At 44.4% G+C, this 14,790-nt stretch overlaps 1 protein-coding gene and 1 long non-coding RNA gene across 2 annotated transcripts in view; both read right to left on the bottom strand.

Moving 5' to 3' along the window:
* Positions 1-14,790, bottom strand: part of Atp6v0d1 (ATPase H+ transporting V0 subunit d1) — a 40,826-nt gene that overhangs the window by 23,766 nt on the left and 2,270 nt on the right. The gene's annotated exons all lie outside the window — the stretch shown is intronic.
* On the bottom strand, positions 1,290-4,391 carry LOC121136319. The gene is made up of 3 exons (XR_005873460.1): positions 4,123-4,391; positions 3,447-3,524; positions 1,290-1,850 (listed from the first exon to the last, which is right to left on the bottom strand). It is a non-coding gene; the product is annotated as an uncharacterized LOC121136319 (long non-coding RNA).

Genomic DNA, 14,790 nt, shown 5'->3' with positions numbered 1-14,790 from the left:
GGTTGGATAAGTTATCCCCAGAAGCCTGTCTAGCTCTGCCATATTGCAACCAGGTCAGGCCCAGGTCACTCGGACACCCTGTAACAGAACCTTTAAAGGTCACTCAGAGGCTTAGGTTAGATTAGTGGCCTAGGCACCAGCAAACAGCCTTAACAGGTCTAGTGGCAGATGCAGGAAAGACACTTGGAGATTTAAAGCCCTCAGAGTTCAGACAGCAACAAGACAAAGACTCCTCAGAAAGGGAGCCTCATATACTAACCAAATATGAAGTCTCAGCTAAGGTCAAGGCCTGAATCCATTCCCTGAAAATTCAAGGTCTGGGCAAGTGCCCTTGGCCAGACCAGAACTGGCCAGGGAAAGAGTCCAGCAATCAGTCAGGGCTTTCCCTCCCAGAACCCTTCGCTTGCTAAAAGTATGCCTGTCCATCCTCAGATGGTCAGTCCAGTCCAGGCCCCTGAATGTACCTCCACAGTTCATCAGGGGAGCTGTGGTCCCAGGGTATGGATAGGTAGAAAAGGCATTCAGGTAATGAAATAGTAGTCTCTAGCTAAAGTGATCTTTCATTTTTCTGTCTCTTAAAGGTGGGGAGGAGACAAAGGAAGTCAGCCTTGGAATACTGGCTGAGGCAGAAGCAGTGACCACAATGGAAAAGCACTCAAATGAGAGCAGTGGGTGAGGAGGAAGAGTTGTCAGTCACCTGCTAATGGCCCCAGCCTTGGCAGAATTAGTGGGCCAACATTGCTAACTTGGAGTTTGGTACCATGCTTAGTTCTCACAGATGCTTACACATATGTATCCGCATGTGCCACAAAAGCTTAAATGTCCTTCTTAAGAGTCCTGAAGGACAGAGGAACACTGTTTCAAAACAAAACAACAACAACAAAAAATAGAGGACCAAAGGAAACTGAGGAGAGTCTATACTATGGATGAATTCTAGGTGAAACCAAGGAACCAACAAGGGTGAAAAGTTGGTGAAGAGTGTATTTCTGGGAACCTGAAAGGCAGGGTCTTGAACCCTGGGGAGCCTCAAGTTCCTACTTGAAACCCTGAAGATATCTTAAGAGCTCATAAGATAACACACTGCAGCCGGGCGTTTGTGGTGCACGCCTTTAATCCCAGCACTCAGGAGGCAGAGGCAGGCGGATCTCTGTGAGTTCGAGGCCAGCCTGGTATACAGAGTGAGTTCCAGGACAGCCTCCAAAACAATACAGAGAAACCCTGTCTCTGAAAAACCAGAAAAACCAAAAAAAAAAAAAAAAAAAAAAAAAAAAAAAAAAGATAACACACTGCAGTGGCTGCTACCCTAGCTCTGAGAGCTGTCAGAATGACCTAGATACAAGCATGCAAGTAAATGAAGAGAGTGTATTAGTCAGGGTTAGAGCATCCTGTACCAGGCATCAGGACAGAGAATATGGAGAGAATGTCCTCTGGTCTTCTTCCTATCCTTGGAAGATGGGACACAGGGAGAAAAGAGCAGAAAGAATTAAACACACAGAAGACACTGAACCATGAACCCTACATCTAATCTGAGAGGCTAGTTGGGGACCTGAGTGACAGAAGTAGAGCCCAGGAGAGAACCCTAAAGGACAGCAGCCATGGGCAGGTGTAGTGTACAGCAGAAGCCATGCTGCTTCTCCCAGTGGCAGAGTGATCCTAGTGCACCCTCTTGTGGTGGAAAGGAGAATGGGTCTGTGGACAACCATGAGGGAATCGGTTCTTGGCGAGAAGAGGGTGCTCCAGCTCCAGTTCCAGTTCCCTCTCAACACATCCTTCCAATTTCATCATGCCTCAGACTCTTGGTCTCCATCTCCCCCAGCCATCAGCCCCTGCAGGCATGAGAATGATGACACCTGCAGAGAGGTGCAGAAATGTGTCATAACGAACGGGAATTTAAGGAGCTGGAGAGCAGTTTAAAGCACGTGCAAAGGATCCAGGTTCAATTCCCAGTATCCACACTGTGGCTTATAACCATCCATAACTCCAGTTCCAGGGGACCCACTCCCTTCTTCTCACCAGGAGTGCACATGGGGCACATACGTACATACATACACGAAGGCAAAACATTCATACACATTTTTACAAAACGAATAAAGAAAGGCTTGAGAGGGCTCAGCAGTTAAGATATCTGGATGCTTTCTTCTAGGAGTTGAATACCCAGCACTCACATTGGGGTTCACAACCATCTGCAGTTCTAGTCCAGGAGATCCCATACCCTTTTCTAGATTCCTGAAGAACCAAGTAAACATGTCGTGGTACACAGACAGACATGCAGGCAAAACACAATACACAAAAATAAACAACGTAATTAAAATTTTAACTCAGAAGTAGACATGTATCTGGAAAAGCCAGAATACATACAGAGAAGTATGAATCTGGCATGAGAAACTGGTCTATACTGGCACAGACAGTTTCCTGAGGAACAAGGCTAACAGGATGTTGAGGGAAGCTTGGGCATGCTCAGCCTGCCACAATCTTCTTTTCTAGCTCAGCTCAGCTAGACTCTTCCAAATCTCTAATCCCCTTTAACTCTCGAACTGTTTTGTCTCTACTGACACTTATTACTCAGAAATAAGATAATCTATGTCACAGTGACCCTTTCAGATTAGCTTCTCTCCCCTAGATTCAAATTCCTAGGATCCTGCTAGTACCATTATGGGCCTATCAGTCATCCAGAGTCAGTCAGTCTGTCTGTCTGTCTGTCTGTCTGTCTCTCTCTCTCTCTCACACACACACACACAATGTAAAACTGAGCATCCAGTTGCACTGTTGGATTTAAAATAAGGCATTGACAGGCAATAGTGGTATTTGCCTGTAAACCCAGCACTCAGGAGGGGGAATCAGTAGGATCACTGCCACTCTGGGTTCAGCCCTGTCTACAAAGTGAGACCTTGTTTCAAAAACAAACAAAATGGAAAAATAAATAAGGTGTTGAGGCATTTCCACCTCTGCCATCCAAAAAGCCTTAAGTCTGCAGGGGTTCTCAATAGCTGACACTTGCCTCTTTTTAAGTGGCTACCTCAAAAGTCCCAGACGAGAGTTTGACACTGGTTCCACCTCACAAACCAGGTCCAAGTCAGGCAGTGGTGGTACACGCCTTTGATCCCAGCACTCGGGAGTCAGAGGCAGGTGGATCTCTGAGTTCAAGACCAGCCTGGTCTATAAGAGCTAGCTCCGGGACAGCCTCCAAAGCCACAGAGAAACCCTGTGTGTGTGTGTGGGGGGGACGTGGACATGGGGGATGGACATGATGACCCAGGCCCAAGAAACGGCTAAGTAAATCCAAGGAAAAGTATATTATGGCTGGGCAGTGGTGGTGTACACATTTAGTTCCAGGACTCAGGAGGTAGAGGCAGGTGGATCTCTGTGAGGTCAAGGCCAGCCTGGTCTACAAAGCTACACAGAAAAACCCTGTCTCAAAAAACAACAAAAAGCATATTACCACTCACCATAATAAGTTCCAATGGACCCTCCTGGAGCACAGCTTATGTTCTATGGCAGACTCTTACTGGCTTGACCATAAATAGCTTCCCAGATAAAATCAGAAGAACGTATATAGTAGTGCAAGAGGTAATGTGACGGGAAATCAGGAATGGAGATGGAAACGGAGAGGGAAAGGAAAGAGAAAAAATGGTCAGGAAAGACAGAACTTGATTAGGGACCCTGGAGCTCTAGCCTGGGATATATGAGGAGTCTAGGCCTGACCTCAAATATTCCCTAAATTCTAAGATTCCAGGTTTAAAAAAACTGGCTGGGGGGGCGGGGCTAACCATCTGTAATGAGATCTCGTGCCCTCTTCTGGCCTGCAGGGATACATACTGTATATAAATAAGTCTTTTAAAAAAAAAGGGGGGGGGCAGCCGGGCGTTGGTGGCGCACGCCTTTAATCCCAGCACTCGGGAGGCAGAGGCAGGCGGATCTCTGTGAGTTCGAGACCAGCCTGGTCTACAAAGCGAGTTCCAAGACAGCCTCCAAAGCCACAGAGAAACCCTGTCTCGAAAAAAAACCAAAAAAAAAAAAAAATCAAACAAAAAAAAAGGGGGGGATTGATAGAACCTCATTAAGTCTCAGACTAGCCTATAATGCTATGAACCAAAATCTGGAAGGCATACGTTCCAAGCTCACCAGAACAAGTCTGAACTGTTGGTTCCTGTATGTTCTAATTTTTCTTAAGTATCTTCACCAGATGCTCTTTTTTTTTCAGTATTTATTTTACATATAAGGGTGTTTTGTCCATCTGTGCACCATGCACCTGTCTTGTGCTTGTAGGGTGAGGGATCACCTGGAACTGGAGTTAAAAGACCATTGGGAGCTGCCACGTGGACGCTGGGAATCAAACCTGGGTCCTCTAGCTAGTGCTCTTAACCACTGATCTATTTTTCTATCCATGTTCTAAGTTTATTTTATTTTATTTTATTTTATTTTATTTTGGTTTTTCGAGATAGGGTTTCTCTGTGGCTTTGGAGCCTGTCCTGGAACTCGCTCTGTAGATCAGGCTGGCCTCGAACTCACAGAGATCTGCCTGCCTCTGCCTCTTGAGTGCTGGGATTAAAGGTGTGTGCCACCACCGCCTGGCAACAATATATTTCTAAATCAACACTTAGAAAACTTACTATTAGTGTTTCACTATAAGGGTACTGCATGGCTTTCCTAACCCTGCAGTCACACTATTGAATATGTCACTGGTTCTAATAGTCTACTCTTACTAACAAGGCTTCCATGAATACCTCTGTGCCTACTACCCTATGCTCATCTATAGGATATAATCCTATAAATGGGGTTACAGAGTCATGCAGAATATACAGGCTGCTGTATTGACAAGTGTTTTGACAAGAAGGTGACAATTTTGCCTACCATGCTGGTGATGTATATCTGTAATCTATGCACCTCAAAGATGGAGGCAGGAGGATCAGAAGTTCAAGGTCATCCTAGTTTTCATAGCAAATTGAAGACTGGGCCACATAGAGAGACCAGACCATCTCAAAATCCAAAACAGACCAACAACAAAAACTGTGTACAGATGCAGATGTGTGTCCATATGTATGTATTAGAAAACAAGAAATAAACCCAAACACACCCTATAACCACACAGAGAGATGTCAGCAATCGAGGAATGGGAAATTCCAGCATGTTTCTAGGTCTGCCTTGTTGCTAAGTTAGGCTCCATGTCAGATGTTGTTAGGACACACTTAACCCACATTTAGCCTACAGTTACAACTCTTCTCTAGTCACCTGACAAAACTCTTGAGCAGGACTGGGCTGCTAAGGCAGGCTGCCCTGGCTGCAAGCCTAAGTATAGCTGAGCATGTCAATCTCCTTCCAACCAGTGTACTGATAGTTTCTAGATTGGTATCTTAATTGAGTGCTATTTCCCCACACGCCTACTGGGCTCTTCACACATCTAAGAGGCAACACCTTCTCTTCTACCATTCTATCCACGCTCAAGCTTTTCCTCAAGGGTTTCCCACACCTCAGAAACAGCTTCAGGGTTTATCTAAGTCTTTCTTGAAGTCAGAAGCCTGACTTTTTTTTTTTGGTTTTACGAGACAGGGTTTCTCTGTTTTGGAGGCTGTCGGTCCAGCCTGGCCTTGAACTCACAGAGATCCACCTGCCTCTGCCTCCTGAGTGCTGGGATTAAAGGCGTGCGCCACCAACGCCCGGCCAGAAGCCTGACTTTCAATACCTCTTACCTGATATCTAACGAAAGTAGATTTCATCCCCTTTTTTGGATCTCTGACCCAGTCCTTCATCCCGTTAGTTAAAGCTGTCACCCACAGCCACCAGCCCCTAGTCTTCCTTCTGAGAATCCAAAGCAAGCTTCTGTTTATATCCTACAACCAATCCCTACCTCCTCCACAACTCCCCTTCTTCATCTAGAAAAGGGTCAAGATCCAGATAGCTCACAGCAGCTTCTGCCTCTCCCTGGCCTCATTCTCTTGAGGAGCAGAAGCAGCAGCAAGTCAGAAGACAGCAATCAAGGCAGCAGGCACAGTTGTCAATGACCATACCAGCTCCTTGATCCTTGGGCACCGGGGTCTCTTCGTATAATGATGTCATTGCCCAAGGTAGCTGGAACAACACAGGCGTGGGGGAGGCTCAGTCTCCCACTGAAGAATACTTATTCCTTCCTTCCATAGTATAAACTGTCCTTGGGTTATTGCCTTATGCAGACATTTCTCCAATGTTCCTTAACACCTCTCTTGTCACCAGATTGTTAGGAGTATGACATCTCTTCCTCTGGATTTAGGACTGAGATAGTTAATCTTGCAGTCTAAACTGTGCTCATCTCATTTCAGAAACCCTGTTAAGTCTCCTTTGGCAAACAAAATGAAACACATAAATATTTTCATACAAAATAAAGAAAGCAGGGTGTGGTGGCATACACCTTTAATCCCAGCACTTGGGAGATAAAGGCAGGTGAATTTTTTAGTTCAATGCCAACCTGGTTTACAGAGAGAGTTCCAGAATAGCCAAGGATAAACCTTGTTTCAAACAAAAACAAAGCAAAAAGAAATTATTGTTTTATGGTTTTGTTGTTTGAGACAAAGTGTGCCTATGAGCCAAAGCTGGGCTTGAACTCATTATCTTCCTACCTCAGTATCCCAAGTGTAGGTTGTAATAAAAGGTACATGCCACCATGCCTGATCTCAGAACCCCTCCACGCACATTCATATTTATTGTGTCTGCACAAACCATGAACATGTGTAGATGTCAGAGGAAGTCAGTCCTTTTCTTTCACATGAGTCCTGGTTCACAGGAAGTCAGGTTGGAGCCATCAAATTGGTCAACAACTCTTTACAAAATTGTCTAAAGATTTATTTTTATTTTATGTGTATGTGTTTTGTCTGATGTATATGTGTGCATCAGGTGCATGTTTGGTGCCTTCAAAGGCCAGAAAAAGTCACTGGATTCCCTGGAACTAGAGTTACTGCTGGTTGGGGCTTTTTGTTTTTTAATATTTATTATGTATAAAATGCTCTGCCTACAGGCAAGAACTGTGAGCCACCATGTGGTTGCTGGGAATTGAACTCGGAACCTCTGGAAGAGCGGCCAGTATTCTTAACCTCTGAGCCATCTCTCCAGCCCAGTTTCTAATGGCTGTAAGTCACCATGTGAGTGCTGGGAATTGAACCCTGTGCCACCCCCCCCCCAAGACCAACAAGTGCTCTTAATTTCTGAGTCATCTCTCTAGCTCCCAGTCAGCAATTTTTTTTCCCTTAAGATTTTTTATTTTGCCCACACCTGCCTCATTCTGCTTCAGAATAAGAAAAAAGTAAATAAATAAAAAAATAAAACTTGCAAAAAAAGGGGGGGGATTTTTTATTTTGCCAGGGAGTAGTGGTGCATACCTTTAATCCCAGCACTTGGGAGACAGAGGTAGGTGGATTTCAGTGAGTTCAAGGCCAGCCTGGTCTACAAAGTGAGCTACGACTGTCACACAGAGAAACCTTGTATCAAAAAAGTCAAAAATAAATAAACAAATATTTGTTTTATGTATGAGTGCTCCATCTGCATGTACACCTTTATGCCAGAAGAGGGCATCAGAACCCATTATAGATGGCTGTGAACAATGCTGAAGCTGGGAATTGAACTCAGGTCCTCTGGAAGAGCAGTCCGTGCTCTTAACCACTGAGCCATCTCTCCAGCCCACCATCAAGTCTTAAGACATTTCCCACACACTGACTTTAACCAAAGCTAATCATCTTCCTCTTTTTTTTTTTTTTTTTCGAGACAGGGTTTCTCTGTGGCTTTGGAGGCTGTCCTGGAACTCGCTCTGTAGTCCAGGCTGGTCTCGAACTCACAGAGATCCGCCTGCCTCTGCCTCCCGAGTGCTGGGATTAAAGGCGTGCGCCACCAACGCCCGGCCATCTTCCTCTTTTTAAAAGGTCTTAACTCTCATTCTTCTTGATCCATATGTATTTCAGAGGTACACACACCAGCAGAACTTCTATCCAGACACAGGCCCTGCACATACTTCATGTGTTCTACTCCTAATTGCAGAGCTTCTCTGATATCCTGTAGTTCTGATATGGCTAATGTCACTAATTCTTCCCACTTCCTCAACTTGACTAATTTTTGGGGGGGGGTTAATGGCTTCATTGAGATTAACTTATTCACTATATAACATACCCATTTAAAGTGTAAAATACATGCCAAGAGTAGGTGGTGGTGAGCACCTTTAATCCCAGCACTGGGAAGCAGAGGTAGGCATATCTTTGTGAGTTCAAGGTCAGTCTGGTCTGTAGAACAAGTTCTAAGACAACCAGGTCTATACAGAGAAATCCTATCTCCAAAAACAAACAGGAAGGAAGGAAGGAAGGAAGGAAGGAAGGAAGGAAGGAAGGAAGGAAGGAAGGAAGGAAGGAAGCCACATATTCTCCCCAAAGTACTCCGTGCATCCTGGGCATTCAATGCTGCTTTGAATGATCAGCATCTTAGACACACCTGCCCTAAGTGAGGCCTATGTAATATATGTGTACCATCCACCCAAGACCCTACCATGACACCTGCTTCCTAGTAACTAATGGAAGAATAGCAATGGCCACAGCCAGCTTGACCATTCACTCAGCAACAAGCTCCACATTAGTACTTCACAAACATCCTGAAGACACGCTCACCTCTTGGTCTCAAACTCCCAAGTTCAAGTTCACCAAGTGACCTTCCTACCATAGCCTTGTGAGAACAGATATGAACCACTGGAGTCAACCACCAGCTAAGGGATCCTATTTCCACTTTATAGTCAAGGGTAAATCACTTGCTCTAGGTCACAAAGCCAGTGAGTGGTTAAACTAGGATTTGTTCATGAATGAAATCTATTGTATCTATTTAGCATCTCTGCCAGCCTACTTTCATTAGCTTCTGCCACTTCCTTCCTCTGTTCTCATTAAGGTTACTCATGACTTCTGAATGATAAAACCAAATGAAAGCTCTTCCTATAAAGTTCTTGGCCATGTTTGAGACTCACCATCACCTTCACTTCCAGGTCCTCTCTTAGGGTTATCTATTTCAAAGGAAGATGCCTTTGGCCATTAACAGTATTGTTTCTTTATCCCACTCCCAACTTTGCTTAACTAAGTGCCGTCTGGAGAAGAGCCCAACCTCTGGTCTCTATGCGGATTCTATACTCTTTTGGGGACTTGGGTTACAACTCTACTGCAGTCTCCAAAGCTGTCTTTCAAGCTCACATCTTACACCTTCACTCAGATGACTTACCGATGCTCAGTCTCATCTCACTTTTTCCTACCTGTTCTTTCTCCTACAGGCTGTCATTTCATTCTGCCATCTAGACACTTACCTAACCCACACCAACCTTAATTACTTATTTGCTTCTTTTTTCTTTCCTTTCTTTTTTTAGATAGAGTCTCACACAGTTCAAGCTGGCCTCAAAATTGCTATATAGCTGAGTGAGACTCTGAACTCCTGGTACCCCTGCTTTCTGAATCCCAGGTGCTGGGACTACAGGTGAGTACTACCACACACTCAGCATGTTTTCCCTCCTCATTCTTTCTTGCTCAGTTTCCATATCTTAGGTTCTTCCCAAAATTGCCCTCTAGTATTCCCAGCCAATGTCTGAGCACAAATTTATCATCACCTCTCATTGGATAACTATAAGAAACTACAGACTGGGGCTAGAGAATTGACTCAGCAGTTAAGCGCACTTACCGCTCTTGAAGAGGAAATGAGTCCAATTCCCAGCACCCACATGGCTGCTCAAAACCAGTTAGAGGATCCAACATTCGCTTCTGACCTCTAAGGGCACCAGGTATGGTACAGAAATATATTCAAGTAAAACACTCATACATATAAAATAATAAAATACATCTTTAAAAAGAGTCCACAGACTTTTTTTTCTTCTCTAAAGTAGCCTGTATCACCAGCCTACTTTCCAATTGCAATTACCTTTAAAAGTCAAGTTTTACTTTCCCATACTCTAAACTCAAGGTCCTCTATTTTTTGCATCTTTCTTTCTTTTTTTTTTTTTTCTTTTTTTTGGTTTTTTGAGACAGGGTTTCTCTGTGGCTTTGGAGGCTGTCTTGGAACTCGCTCTGTAGACCAGGCTGGCCTCGAACTCACAGAGATCCGCCTGCCTCTGCCTCCCGAGTGCTGGGATTAAAGGCGTGCGCCACCACTGCCCGGCTATTTTTTGCATCTTTCAAGAGCTGATCTATGTTTAACTTTCCAGCCACATTCCTAGCCATCCCACAATTAATCAATGCCAAATGACATTTGACTAGTGGAAAACTACATCAACATTTGTACCTTCAGTTCTACATAAATGCTGATTAGCCAAGCCCCGCTCACATTTCCAGTGTTTCTTCACATCAGACTCTCTCTTATGAAATAATGTTAAACTATAGAAGGAAATGTGCTGGGCGGTGGTGCCATAAGCCTTTAATCCCAGCACTCGGGAGGCAGAGGCAGGCGGATCTCTGTGAGTTCGAGGCTGGGCTGGACCGACAGCCTCCAAAACAATACAGAGAAACCCTGTCTCGTAAAACCAAAAAAAAAAATTAATAAAAATGTTAAAAAATAAGATTCATTAGTGTGTTATTTTGTATATGTGTGTGTTCATGTGTATATGTGCATGTATGTATGTGGATATGCATACAAGTAGAAAACAGAGGTCAATGCCAGGTGTCTTCCTTAGCCACTCTCCACCTTTATTTTTTTGAGACTCTTACTGAACCTGGAGCTCACCAATTAGCTAGACTGGTTGGCCAGCAAGCACCAGGGTCTACTTGCCTCCTCTATGCTTCCCAAGCACTGGGGTTACAAATATTCACTGGGAATCTTGCTTTTATATGGATACTGGGGAGCTGAACTCATGCCTGTAGGGTATCTTTTTTTTTTTTTTTTTTTTTTGGTTTTTCGAGACAGGGTTTCTCTGTGGCTTTGGAGGCTGTCCTGGAACTCGCTTGGTAGTCCAGGCTGGTCTCGAACTTACAGAGATCTGCCTCCCGAGTGCTGGGATTAAAGGTGTGCGCCACCAAAACCCAGCTGCCTGTATGGTGTCTCAAGGTTCCTATTGCTGTGATAAAACACCATGACTAGAGTAACTTGGGGAGGAAAGGGTTTACTTAGCTTATGCTTCCACATAACTGTTCATCATCAAAGAAAATCAGGGCAGAAACTCATGCAGGGCAGGAACCTGGAGACAGGAGCTGACCCAGAAGCCATGGAGGAGTGCTGCTTACTGGCTTCCTCAACTTACTTTCTTTTTTGGGGGGGGGGCATCGAGACAGGGTTCCTCTGTGGCTTTGGAGGCTGTCCAAACTCACTGTGCAGACCAGGCTGGTATTGAACTCAGAGATCGGCCACCACTACCCAGTTTCAACTTGCTTTCTTATAGAACCCAGGACCACCAGCCCAGGGTGCCTGTACCCACAATAGACTGGGACCTTCCACATCAATCACCAATTAAGAAAATGCCCCACAAGCTTGTTACCTGTAGCCCAGTATCTAACATTGGCATTTTCTTAACTGAGGCTTCATCCTCTCGTGTCAAGTTGACATGAAAACTAGCCAACACATGTGGCAAGCACTTTTACCAGCTGAGATATCTTCTAAGCCCTTCATTAGCGTTATGGCAATCAAATATCATTAGTCATCATTGAATAATGCCCAAGGACTCCTTATTTCCTTCCTTCCTTCATTTCTGAGAAAGGGTCTCATACATCCTAGGCTGGACTTGAATTCACTACATAACCAAGTGAGATCTGATTTTCCTGACTGCATCTCTGCAGTGCTGGAGTTACAGATATATGCCACCATATCCTGTTTTTGTGGTTCTGGGAATCAAACTCAGGTTCTTGTACATGCTAGGCAACCACTATCAATTTTAGTTATATGCCTAAGCCAAGAAATTTTTTGTTTTTTGTTTTTTTGAGACAGGGGTTCTCTGTGTAGCTTGAAACCTGTCCTAGCACTCACTCTGTAGACCAAGCTGGCCTCAAACTCACATAGATCTGCCTGCCTCTTCCTCCCAACCAAGCACTGGGACTAAGGTGTGCACCACCACTACCTGGCAAGAATTCATTATTTTAAAAGTCAGTGAATGTGGGACCCAAGAATCCTAGTGTCTCCTATCTAGACTGTATTTCAAAGTAACCAAATAGCTGATAATTAAAAGCTCCCATTGCCGGGCAAAGTGGTGCACACTTTTAATTCCAGCACTTAGGAGAAGAGGCAAGCAAATCTCTACAAAGATTTGGTCTACAAAGAGAGTTCCAGGACAGCCAGGGCTACATACCTTGTCTCAAAAATAAATGAACAAACAAACAAACAAACGTTTCCAGGTATAGAACTATTCATGCAAGCAATTGTAGAAGAAAACAGAATTAGAGTATCAGTTACTGTTTGAATATGAAAAGTCCCCTCACATGTCGGTGACCTGATCTCTACCTAGTAGACTATTTTGTAAGTGTTACAAAGTGGGAGCTAACTGAAGTAGGTCAATGAAAGCTGTGCTCAGCCATGGTCTCTTCCTTTGACTCCCTTTGTTTTCTGACCACCACGAGATAAGCAGCACTAGTTCTCCCTGTCCTTAATGGTCTTTCTCACCAGGCCCAGAAACAATGGAGCCAGTTGAAGCTTCTGAAGCCATGAGCCAAAATTCCTTCATTCAAATTCTCACGTGTGTGTGTGTGTGTGTGTGTGTGTGTGTGCATGTTTATGTAGTGCAGTTACACACTTGCTATGGATGCCCAGAGGAGTCAATGGAAAACCTTAGGTATCACTCCTCACATTCTACAGTTTGAGTCAGAGTATCTTTTTGTTATGTTGTTTTGCTATTTGAGACAGGGTTTCTTTGTATAGCCCTGTCTGTCCTAGAACTAGCTCTGTAGACCAGACTGGCCTTGAACTAACAGATATCCGCCTGCCTCTCAAGTGCTAGGATTAAAGGCGTAATCACCTCTGCCAAGCTCAGAATGGTGCTTTTAAAAATCATGAGGAGCTAGAGATATGCCTCAGCAGTTAAGAGCATTGGGTGCTCTTCTAGAGGACCCAGGTTCAATTCCTAGTACCCTCATGACTCACCGGAGTTTGTAATGCTAGTCCCAGAGGATCCAGTACCTTCTTCTGGGTCTAATGGGCACTGTACCTACATAGTGTACAAACATACATGCAAGCAAACACCCACACACATAAAATAATATGAAAAAAACTTAAAAAGCAGGAATAGTGACCAAATCTCCATTTGTCTTTTGCACAAAGGCTCTGTGTTTTTTTTTGTTTGTTTGTTTGTTTGTTTGTTTTTGAGACAGGGTTTCTCTGTAGCTTTGGAGGCTGTCCTGGAACTAGTTCTTGTAGACTAGGTTGGTCTCGAACTAACAGAGATCTGCCTGCCTCTGCCTCCGAGTACAAGGATTAAAGGCTGCACCACCACCGCCAGGCTCTGTGTGATTTTTGAAGGTGATACTGAAAGCCTGAGCTTCAGGCTTCTGTTGGTAGATGTTATTGCCTTCCCCATCTTTAAGGGGAAGAGGGGAAAAGATGAGAAGTGAGGAAATCAAAGAAACTTGGGAGTGCCAGTAAGATCTTTTCTTGGGGGGCAGTGCTTATGGGTGGAGAAGGAAGTAGGCAGAGGCAGGCAGATCTCTGAGTTCGAGGCCAGCCTGGTCTACAAAGTGAGCTCCAAGACAGCCAGGGCTACACAGAGAAACCCTGTCTCAAAACAACCAAAAAGTATCACACTGTGGAGATCAGAAGACAACCTGAGGGAGTTTATTTGGGTCCTAAAGGTTGAACTCAGGTCATCTGGCTTGGCAGCAAGTGCCTTTACCTGCTGAACTATCTCACTGGCCCTCTTCCCTACTTCTGATTATGGGATACCAAACATAAGTCAAGAAATTCCTAGAAAAGTATCAATAACAAATATCACAGGAGTTGTGATTGAATGGGTGGGTGTGACAATATTCTAGCCAACCACTGCCAGAGTTTCAAAGATGAGGTAGGCAGACAGGTGTGATAACTCACACCTGTAAATTCAGCACTTGGGAAGATTACCGCTAATTCCTGTTTTTTTTTTTATAAAGATTTTATTTATTTATCACATATACAGTGTTCTGCCTCCACGCCAGAAGAGGGCACCAGATCTCACTATTGATGGTTGTGAGCCACCATGTGGTTGCTGGGAATTGAACTCAGGACCCCTGGAAGAGCAGTTAGTGCTCTTAACCTCTGAGCCAACTCTCCAGCCCCTCCTGTCAAATTTTATACGGTAATTCTAAGCCAGCCTGGCTACAGAGCGAGGCCCTGTCCCCAAATAACAAACAAACAAACAAATAAGGGGCTGAAGAGATGATGCCTCAATTAAGAACACTGGCTCTTCCAGAGAACCTGGCTTCAATTCCCAGCACCCACAGGGTTCATAGCCATCTGCAACTCTTCCTCTGGCCCTCAACACTACCCAAACTCACATGCACATGTCCACACATACATAGTTACAAAAATTTTTAAAACAAACGCAAAAATATAAAAACAATTCCAGCTATTTAGAAGGATAAGGAGGATCACAATATCAAAGTCAGCCTAAGATACAGAGTACAAGACAGACAGTGTAACTGAGAGAGGCCAATCTCAAAATAAAAAGTAAAAAAGAGGGCTGGAAGTCAGGAAGTGGTGGTGCACACTTTAATCCCAGCATTTGGAAGGCAGAGGCAGGCAGATCTCTCAGTTTGAGGCCAGCCTGGTCTACAGAGTGAGTTCCTGGACAGCCAGGGCTACCTGTCTTGAAAAAAAAGCAACAACAAAGAGGGTGGGGCTACAGCTCAGTGGTCAGACCACTTTCCA

The sequence above is a fragment of the Mesocricetus auratus genome, unplaced genomic scaffold (assembly GCF_017639785.1).
Source record: "Mesocricetus auratus isolate SY011 unplaced genomic scaffold, BCM_Maur_2.0 Super-Scaffold_100062, whole genome shotgun sequence".
NCBI lineage: Eukaryota > Metazoa > Chordata > Mammalia > Rodentia > Cricetidae > Mesocricetus > Mesocricetus auratus.
The sequence above is the reverse complement of the archived record's forward strand: the minus strand, read 5'-3'. Positions and strand labels throughout refer to the sequence as shown.